An 11,378-nucleotide genomic window follows, 5' to 3' on the forward strand; every position below is an offset into this window, starting at 1 on the left:
CAAAGTGGAAGTAAAACTCTATTTGCAAATGATATGATCCTATAACTACAAAACACCAAAGACTCATTCAAAAAGCTACTAGCCCTCATTGGAAGAGTCAGCAAAGTGGCAGGACATAAGATCAACATAAGAAAATTAGTTGGATTCCTCTATACCAAAAATGACAGCATTGAAAAGGATTTAGGATACCAATACCATGTACAATAGCCACCCAAAGGATGAAATATCTAGGAATAAATATAACCAGAGAAACAAAGGGCTTATACAAAGAAAACTGCAAAACATTACTACAAGAAACCAAAAGAGACTTAAAAAATTTGAATAATGTTCCATGCTCCTGGATAGGAAGACTTAACGTTGTGAAAATGTCAATACTGCCCAAAGCAATTAACACATTTAATGCAATCCCAATCCAGATTTCAAAAACTTTCTTTAGAGAGAAGGAAAAAACAAGTACAAACTTTATATGGAAAAGAAAGAGACCCAGGATGAATAAAGCACTGCTTAAGAAGAAGAATAAGGTTGGAGGCCTCTCACTCCCTGACCTCAAAATTTACTACACGGCTACAGTGGTCAAATCAGCTTGGTATTGATACAATGAAAGATACATAGATCAATGGAACAGAATCGAGAATCCAGAAATTAACCTATCTACATAGAGCAACTGATTTTTGACAAAACACCTAAATATATCACTTGGTGAGGTAATAGTCTTTTCAACAGATGGTGCTAGCAGAACTGGAAAATGATATGCAAAAGATTGAAACAAGACATTCACCTCACACCTTATACAAAAACCAACTCATTATGGATTAAAGACCTAAATGTGGATCCCATATGAAGGACATCAATGAAAAATAGGGAAAAATGTGAGGGTACTAATTCAGGGAATACACAGACTACAAAACATTTTGAAAACTACACAAAGACAAGTAGACAAAATAAAGATAAGTGTGTCATACTAAAAAATAAAAACTTATGTACATCAAAAGTCTTCACCAAAAGAATAAAAAGAAACCCACAGAATGGGAAAAAACTTTTGCAATAACACATCAGGCAAGGGACTCATTTCTAAAATATATAGGAAACTACAACACCTCTACAAGAAAAAGGCAACTAACCCAATTAAAAAATGGGCACAGGACATGAGCAGACACTTCACCAAGGAAGAGATCCAGGAAGCCAACAAACATATGAAGAAATGTTCACGATCACCAGCCATTAGAGAGATGCAAATCAAAACAACAATGAGATATCATCTGACATCAGCAGTAACAGCAAATATCAAATAAGTAGAAGACAATAAATGTTGGCAGAAATATGGAGAGACTGGGACACTCCTGCCTTGCTGGTGGTACTGCAAAATGGTCCAACCTCTCTGGAAAACAATATGGCACTTCCTCAGAAGGTTGGAAATAGAAATACCTTATGATCCAGAAATTCCTCTACTTGGTATTTACCCACAAGAAATACAAGCCATAACACTAGTAGATATATGCACACCAATGTTCATAGCAGCACTATTTACAATAGCAAAAAGATGGAGACAGCCAAAGTGCCCATGGATAAACAAACTGTGGTACATAAACAAAATGGAATACTATGCTACCCTGAAGAATAACACGGAAGCTGCAAGCCATCGCATAACATGAATGAACCTTGGGGACATTATGTTGAGTGAGGTTATTCAGCAACAAAAGGAGAACTACGGCATAGGACCACTATTGTAAAAGACAAAGAAAAAGAGCCCATATTAAAGGGGGTGGGGTGGATTCCTGGCTGGTTCCTGGGATGTGGGGGTGGAGTGAGGGGAGAGAGGGGGAAGGTGGAGCACAGGGCAGGGAATAGACACAGGATAGTTTGAGTGCTGGGGAGGGTGGCAATATACATGAAGGGAAAAGGGAATGGAAAACAAAGCAGATGGGAGAACAATTAGGCAGAGTTGCATGGGCTAAGTGGAACAGAGGTAAATAATGATGTATGAACAATCTTGGAACAACAGGGCTCGGGGATACAGGGATTGGGGCATGGTTGGAATCTGGGAAAGGGGAGAATAATGTTAAGATGCCTGGCTGTCTTTTGAATCTTGGTTTTCTTTGCATTTTACTATAAAGTAGACACTGGAACAGGAGAGAAAGGAATAGAAATATCACCATAGAAAAGCTGTAAGTCCGTCTTCTGCCTATAACTGATTGGAATGCCTAATATAGGGCTACAACATGCCCAGTGAAGGAGGCTTCCTGCAGAGCCTCTGCATTGCACAAGACCATAGGTGGAATCCTGAACTACATCCAGAATCTTCTGAGGTAGGACATTTTCACTTGAAAAGACAAGGAGACCAGCCTGAAGCAGTTAGAAGAACAGAAGATACTTTTTGAAAGAAAGACCTACAGGAAAAATACCAAAAAATGTAGGCAGTCAAACTGATTACTACAAGAACAAGCAAGATGCATGCCCAGGAAACACAAAGGCAAGTGGAGGGCCCCCTCAATGCAAACCCTCTTCCAAGACTAAGACTCAATGGGAATACATGCTCTGATTGGTGACTTCATTCGTCACCGATAAGGGGAAGTTAGGGGAAAACAGCAATGAAGCTGCAAGCTAAGCCTTACAACATTCAATAGACTACTGTGAACCTGGGTGGAGACCTGGTTGGCCAGCAGTATGGCAAGACCTGGTCACTTTTGGGCCCAGAGTCAGTGGCATAGCCACAGAGACTAGAGTAGAGAGTGAAGCATCCAGCTGATAAGAAGAGAGGGCATATGCACAAGAACACACCACTTGACCAGGCTTCAATGACTGAATGATCAGAGCTCAACTAGAAAAATAAAGAAGAGGAAAAAAAAAGAATAATCTGATACAATTTGATGAACTTGACCTACATCTATGATGCAGTAGCTCAAAAGAGGGAACAAATCTTTACAGCAAGGATCATTCGCACCCCCTCCTCACATGAAGAAGACAGGGGTGGGCAACTTGGACATTGCCTACCCAAAATGAGGGTGGGGGGCTACAAAGACAAGTAGTGACTGGCTTACAAGCTTTCAAGAGGGAACCTAGATCCAGAGGATGTGGAGGAAGGTAGAATCTCCACTGAGTAGTAGTATCCAATCTGTCTAGGTGGGGCTGATAAAATGAAATGTGGATAGGTCTCTTGTGACAAAATAGTGAATTATTGTTATCAGAACTGAATGGGATGGTTGTAAATGTAAAGGTAGACGTTTTGTAGCAAGGAGGGGAGTGATTAACTTTTCAGCCTATGAGCGGAGATCTCTGGGACCATCAAAGGAGAAGAGAGGTGAGTGGGACATTACCCAGAGAAGCAGTGATGCCTGAGATGGAATCTGAGATGATGATGCGGAGAGATGGAGCAGCTTGGGACTTTAGACACAGAGAGGGAGAAGGGCTGTGTGCTGATGATCAGGGGGCAGGCTTGCAGTGTATACCCTTTGGTTGGTTGATGATGCATTGAGGGGATTGTACCCATGGCAATGAAATATATGATAGGATGAATGTAAACCTAATGTTCTCTCATGTAAATTATCACATAATTCACAATATTTTTTTAAAAGAATATAATACATAAGGAAAGCAAAAAGTCATTAAGAAGACAAGAAAGAAGGAAAATCTCAAAATGGATGTCAGAAGAGACACTGAATTTTGCCCACCATCATAAAGATGTTACTGCAAATGGAAGAAATGAGGAGATACAAGAGCTGAACAGAAAATTTCAAAGGTTGGCTCAAGAAGACAAAGTCAAATATTACAATGAAATTGCAAAGATCTGGAGTTAGAATACTAACAGGGAAGAACACACTCAGTATTTCTGAAGCTGGCTCAATTGTAGTATAAATTCAAGGCTTGGCTTTCTTTATTGAAGGATTCTCTGGGCAAATTATTGAATGATGTTGAAAGCATCAAAAGAAGATTGTAGGAATATGCAGAGTCACTGTACCAAATGGAAATGGTCTGTGTTCAACCATTTCAAGAGGCAGTATATGATCAAAAACCATTGACATTGAAGAAGTCCAAGGTGCATTTAAGGAATTGGCAAATAACAAGTCACCAGGAATTGATGGAATACAAATTGAAATCTTTCAGCAAAGTGAGGCAAAACTGGTGGCACTCACTCATCTATGCCAAGAAATTTTAAAGAAAATTGTTTTTGGCCAAATGATTGGAAAAGATTTGTATTTATGCCTATTCCAAAGGGAAGTGACCCAAAGGAATGCAGAAATCATTGGACAATCTTAGATATCCCATGCAAGTGTAGTTTTACTAAAGTTAATACAGAAATGACTGCAAGCATACATTGACAGAGAACTTCAAGCCAGATTCAGAAGAGGACATGGAATGAGGGCTATAATTTCTGGAGTCAGATGGGTCTTGGCAGAAAGCAGGGAATACCAGAAAGTGTTTACCTGTGTTTTATTGACTATACAAAGACCTTTAATTGTGTAGATCATGGCAAGCTATGGACAACATTGCATAGTATAAATATTCCAGAACACTTAATTCTGCTCATGAGAAATCAGTACATAGACTGAGGCAGTTATTTGAACAGAACGTGGGAACACTGAATGTTTTAAAGTTAAGAAATGTTTGTGACAGGCTTGTATTCTTTCACCACATTTAATCAACCTGCATCCTGTGTAAATAATCCGAGAATCTGGGTTATATGAAGAAAAACGTGGCATCAGGATTTTAGGAAGACTCATAAACAACCTGCAATATGCAGATGATACAATCTTGATTGCTGAAAGTGAAGCGGACTTAAAATACTTACTGATGAAGATCATACCTTTGGTATGGATTGCATCTTAATGTAAAGAAAACAAAAATCCTCACCACTGGACCAATAAACATCATTCTCATCAATGAAGAAAAGATTGAAGTTGTCAACGACTTCTGTTTTCTTGGATCAGCCATCAACACTCATGGAAGCAGCAGCCAAGAAATCAAACGACGTATTGCATTAAGCAAATCTGCTGCACAAGATCCTTTTAAATGTTGAAGAGTAAAGATGTCAGCTTGAGGACTAAGGTATACCTGATCCAAGCCATGGTATTTTCCATAACCTCATATGCATTCAAAAGCTGGACAGTGAATAAGGAAGATTTTAGAACAATTGATGCACTTGAGTTATGGTGTTGGAGAAGAATATTAAAAGTGCCATGAGCTTTCTAAATGACAAACAGATCTGTGCTGGGAAAAGTGAAGCCAGAGTGCTCCTTAGAAGCCAGGATGGCCAAACTTTGTCTCTCATACTTCAGGTATATTGTCAAGAGGGACCATTCACTGGATAGGGGTATCATGTTTGGTAAGGTGGAGGGTTAGAGAAAAGAGGAAGACCCCCAGTGAGATGGATTGGCAAAGTGGCAACATCAATGGTCTCAAGCTTGGCAACACTTGTGAGGTTAGCCCAGGGCTGGGCAGTGTTTCATTCTATTGTTCATAGGGTCGCTTTGAGTCAGTACTAACTCTATGGAACTTAGCAACAACAATATTGGTAGTATTGTAGGATCCGCACTGAATTTTGAACAACATGTTTGGCAGTTCAAACCCACCAGCTGCTCCTCAGAAACTCTATACAGGGTTGCTATGAGTAGGAACTGACTTGATAGCACTTAACAACAACAAATTTATAAATTAATAGAAGAATGATATGTTATAGGTGGTGAAAAACTCCCACATTAATTTCAGATCCTCCATTCCAATCCAATACATTGAACAGATTTGCACAATATTTCTCTGTGAGCAATTGACATTTTATACTATATAAAGCAGTTCAGTATTTCTTAAAACCTTCTTTTAAAGTCCAATACTTAACCATTATGGAACATAATTTGCTTTGGATTCCCATCAAAGGCACAGGCTGTTTATTGAATATTATGCTTCCTTTTGGAATCGCCACAGGTCAAGACATCATTTATTATTATTTTTTATTCCAGCAGAGTAGAGGTTAAAAGGCTTAAGAGAAGATAATGTTTCATAAAAATTCTTGAAGCACAGTCTTTAATTTTATTAGTGAAATTTTAACTCAAGAGATTGAAGGATTAATAGTAAAGAAATTGAGCTCTGTACTCAGATATACTTGAGTTTTTAATCCTGGATTTACCTCTCAACATCTGTGTAATACTTATACAATTTAGTTGCCTTTCTGAGTTTGTTTTCTCATCTGTAAAAAACAAAACTAAACAAAAACTGTACCTATGTAACCAAATTTGTTTTAAATAACAAATAAACCAAACCATGTAAACTACTTAATATGTCCTCTGGTATCTAGTACAACTCACTAAACAATTTTGTTATTATTAAATTCATTATTATTTTTATAACAATTATCATTAGAATCATTATTTAACTAAGGTGAAAAATAGATGTTTGGTACTGAAGCCAAATTTGATAAAATAACTGATTTCCATTTGAGATGCATGTAAGATGAGTATAACAATAGTGAACAAGCGCAAATAAAGAAAAGGATCATGAGGAACCATGTAGAATTATCCTTCACAGTAACAGATCTGAATTCACACCCTGGTTTTGTTATTTACCTAACAGCAATGTGACCTTGAGCACATCATTTAACATTTCTGAGCTTTAATTTTCTCACTTATAAAGTGGAGAAAATAATATTCCTTCACAAAATTTTGTAAGATAGTACTGTACTCATGCATGTAAACCACTTGCTGTAGAATCCAGTAGAGTGTTCTCGTTATTAAGTTCTGTGGACTCGGTTTTAACTCATAGTAACACTGGTTAGGGTTTCTGAGGAGTGGGTGTTGAGTTTGAACCACTGACTATGTGATTAGCAGTTTAATTCTTATCCTACAGTGCCACACCAGGAAGTATTAAGTTATTTTCCTTACATTTCCCTGTGCTATATCACCAGACCAATTGGTCCTTTTCATTTTCATCTCTGGATGTCACAGTGACATTAAGAATTTCACATTTAAAGTTTCAATTTCAGTATTCAATTCAGAAGGTAACATAGATAAGAGAGCCCTCCATGTAGCATTTATTTAAGGAGATATTTGATTTTCAGAAGACTCAAATTTGATTAGTTAAAATTCAGGAAGATGACACAAATAAAGCACAATCAAGAGTTCTAGAGGTAAACAGATAGTATTATTGTTGTGATGGTTCCGACACATAGTGACCCTGCACAGGGTTTCCAAGGCTGGAGCAGAAAGCCTCATCTTTCTCCTGTGGAACCGCTGGTTGTTTTGAACTGCCGACCTTGAGTTTAGCACCCCGATTCATAACCACTATGCTACCAGAGCCCTACTATATGAGGGTAAATAAAAAGTATTGTTCCAAGTCATGCTTTTGTAGTTGCTGTTAGGTGCTATTGAGTTGGTTATAGTGGTCATGGTCACTGACTCAGCATGACCATACATATAACAGAATAAATCACTGCCTTGTCTTACACCATCCTCATACAAAATCATAGAAATTTTATTAAACAAAAATAGAAAAATTTAAAGCTATTATTTCTCAATATATTCTCCACCTAGGTTTATACACTTCTACATTTCTGGAGTCCTGGTGTGGCACTGTGGGTTAATGCACCAGACTGCAAAGCCGTTTGAACTGCAAGATAAGAGGTTCAAGCTCACCAGCTGCTCTTTGGAAACCCTATACAGCATCGCTAGGGGTCGGAATCGACTCAACGGCACTTAACAACAACAACATTTCTGGAGGTGGTGTTTTCATCTCTCTAACTCTTAAAATAAAAAAATTCTAAAGTCTTTGATTTACACCATGTCAAGATGGCAGTTTTAGCATCTTCAAAAGACTCAAACTATGTTCCTTCGAAATATTCTTTGAGTTCTTTGAACAAAAAGAAGTCTGGAGGGGGAAAGCTCAAGGCTATATAGTAGATGACAAAAGGTTTCTCAAATAAAATCACCTAGAATGGCAGGTGGCACAATTTCCCTGGCTTTTTTCTCACCAATACTATTTTCAATTTTCTTTAAACTTCTTCAAAATAAACCTCCATGATATTTCTGGGGTCTTTGAGATAAATTTACCTGGGTTCCTCCCATTGGAATAAAAAAAATGCCAGTATCCATAACCTTCTGAACTGATTTCTGCATTAAAATGAATTGATTGGGTAAGTCCCTTGGAAACCACTGTATGATTGGACAATTGTTTTTTAAAGTACATTAATAAGACCAAAACAAGTGTATTACTGATATAACTCCAATGATTGCAGGGACATGTTTAAACATGTTTTATTTGGAATAAACACATGCTTGTATAAACCTTAAATTGCAGTCAATCCTTTATGACTTACAAAGCATTCAAGTTATGACAAATTGAACTTATGAACATCTATTTTATGCACATCTTATCACTTATTATCTGTAATGTTTACGACGTATTGTTGTTGTTGTTGGGTCCCATCTAATCGGTACTGACTCATAGCAACTGTAAAACAGAATGAAACACTGCCCTGTCCTGGTCTAACCTCACAACTGTTGCCAAACTTGAGTCCATTGATGCTGTCATTTGGCCAGTGCATCTTCATGCAGTTCTTCCTCTTTTTCTCTGACCCTCCCTCCATCGTACCAAACATGAAATCCTTCGTCAATAACTGTTCCCTCCTGACACTATGTGCGAAGTATGAGAGGCAAAATTTGGCCATCTTGGCCTTCAAGGAGCACTCTGGCTGCACTTCTTCCAACACAGATCTGTTTGTTATTTTGGCAATCGATGGCACTTTCAATATTCTCCTCCAACACCATAATTCAAATGCATCAATTCTTCTACGGTCTTCTTTATTTGCTGTCCAGCTTTTGCATGCATATGAGGTGATCGAAAATACCATGGCTTGGGTCTGTCATACCTTAGTCCTTAGGCTGACATCTTTGTTCTTCCACACTTTAAAAAGATGGATGTTGCGCAGCAGATTTGCCAATGCAATACATCATTTGATTTCTTGATTGCTGCTTCCATGAATGTTAAGAAGAATGAAGTCCTTGACAACTTCAATCTTTTCTCTGCTAATAAGAATGTTGTTTATTGGTCCAATGGTAAGGAATTTTGTTTTCTTTATATTGAGATGCAATCCATACTGAAGGCTATGGTCTTTGATCTTCATCAGTAAGTATTTTAAGTCCTCTTCACTTTCAGCAAACAAGGTTGCCTTATCTGCATATGGCAGGGTGTTAATGAGTCTTCCTCCAATCCTGATGACACGTTTTTCTTCACAGAACCCAGCTTCTTGGATTATTTGCTCAGCATACAAATTGAATAAGTATAGTGAATGAATAAAAGCCTGTCACACACCTTTCTTAATTTTAAAACATTCAGTGTCACCATGTTCTGTTCGAACAACTGCCTCTTTGTCCAGGTACAGATTCCTCATGAGCACAATTAAGTGTTCAGGAATACTCATACTTCGCAATATTGTCAATAGCTTGTCATGATCCACACAATCAAAAGCCTTTGCACAGTCAATAAAACACAGGTAAACATTTTTCTGGTATTCTCTGCTTTCATCCAAGATCCATTGGACATCAACAATGATATCCCTCATTCCATGTCCTCTTCTGAATCTGTCTTGAACCTCTGGAAGTTCTTTGTCAATGTATTATTGTAACCGTTTCTGTATTACCTTTAGTACAACTTTACTCACGTCAGATATCAAATACATTGTCTGATGATTTCTGCATTCTGTTGAGTCACCTCTATTTGCAATGGACACAAATCTTCCAGTCAGTCGGCCAGATATTTGTCTTCCAAATTTCTTGTCAGCGATGAGTGAGTGCCTTCAGTGCCGCCTCACTTTCTTGAAAGATTTCAATTTTTATACCGTCAATTTCTGGTGCCTTGTTCTTTGCCAATTCCTTCAATGCAGCTTGGATTTCTTCCTTCAGTATCATTGACTCTTGATCATATGCTACCCTTTGAAATGGTTGAACATTAAACATTGCCTTTTGGTACAGTGACTCTGTGTATTCCTTCCATCTTCTTTTGATGCTTTCTGTATCATTCAATAATTTGTCCAGAGAATCCTTCAATAACGAAAGTCAAGACTTGAATTTTTTTCTTCAGTTCTCCCAGCTTGAGTAATGCTGAACGTGGTCTTCCTATTTGGTTTCCTGACTCCATTACATTTCATTGTAATATTTGACTTTGTCTTTTCAAGCTCGCCATTGAAATTTTCTTTTCAGCTCTTGTACCTCCTCATTTCTTCCATTTGTTTTAACATCTACATTGGAGAGCAAGTTTCAGTGTCCTTTCTGACATCCATCTTGATCTTTTCCTTTCTTGTCTTCTTAAATGACTTTTCACTTTCTTCATGTATGATGCTCTTGATGTCATCCAACAACTGTTATTGTCTTCAGTTTTTAAGTATTTAATTTATTAAATGTGTTCTGATAATTTCAAGATTCAAGTGGGATATATTCAAGGCCATATTTTGACTCTCATGGACTTGTTTTCATTTTCTTCAGCTTCAGCCTGAATTTGCTTATGAGCAATTTATAGTCTGTTCCACAAAGCACCACTGGCCTTTTTTTGACTGATGATATGGAGCTTTTCCATCATCTCTTTCCACAGATGTAGTGAATTTGATTTTTATGTATTCCATCTGGTGAGGTCCATGTGTATAATTGTGTCTTATACTGTCTAAAGAAGGTATTTGACGTGAGCAAATAATTCATTTTGCAGAATTCTATCATGTGAGCTCCAGCATCATTTCTATAACCAAAGCCATATTTTCCAACTATTAATCCTTCCTCTTTGTTCCCAACCTTTGCATTCCAATCACCAATAATGATCAATATATCTTGATTGTATGTTTGATCAATTTCATATTGAAGAAGTTGGTAGAGTCCTTCTATTTCCTCTTCATTGATTTTAGTGATTGGTGTGTAAATTTGAATAATAATGTTATTAACTATTATTATCCATGGTCTTTCCTGTGAACTCATGAATATTATCCTGTCACAGACAGTGTTGTACAGTTTATAATTTGTTGATGTTAATATTCTCAGATGTTCACTTACAGTTCTTCAGTGATATGATTTTTAAAGATACTGAAAATAATAGGCAATAATAATGAAACAAACAAGCAAACAAAAGAAATATTTTACTTATGTCATAAGCAACTTACCATGGGAGTCATCGCTGCAGAACTCCCACTGTAAATTGGGGAGTATTGTGTGAGGGGCAGTTCAACAAGTTGTTGGGAAAATCCTTTTTTTTTTATTCCACTTTCCATTGACTTTATGATGCCCTCTCATTTATATATAGAAATGCCTGAAAATAATTTTCATATTTGAATTATGGTGTTGGCAAATGAATATTGAAAATATCATTGAATGTCTGAATTAACAAGTGTGTATTGGGAGAAGTACAGCTAGACT

General features: G+C 37.3%; 1 pseudogene; it reads right to left on the reverse strand.

The window, feature by feature from the left end:
- The window catches only part of LOC102840119, an 82,501-nt pseudogene extending 71,364 nt beyond the window's left edge, over positions 1–11,137 (reverse strand).
- Positions 11,138–11,378: the final 241 nt, after the last annotated feature.

This window comes from Chrysochloris asiatica, unplaced genomic scaffold, assembly GCF_000296735.1.
Source record: "Chrysochloris asiatica unplaced genomic scaffold, ChrAsi1.0 scaffold00126, whole genome shotgun sequence".
NCBI lineage: Eukaryota > Metazoa > Chordata > Mammalia > Afrosoricida > Chrysochloridae > Chrysochloris > Chrysochloris asiatica.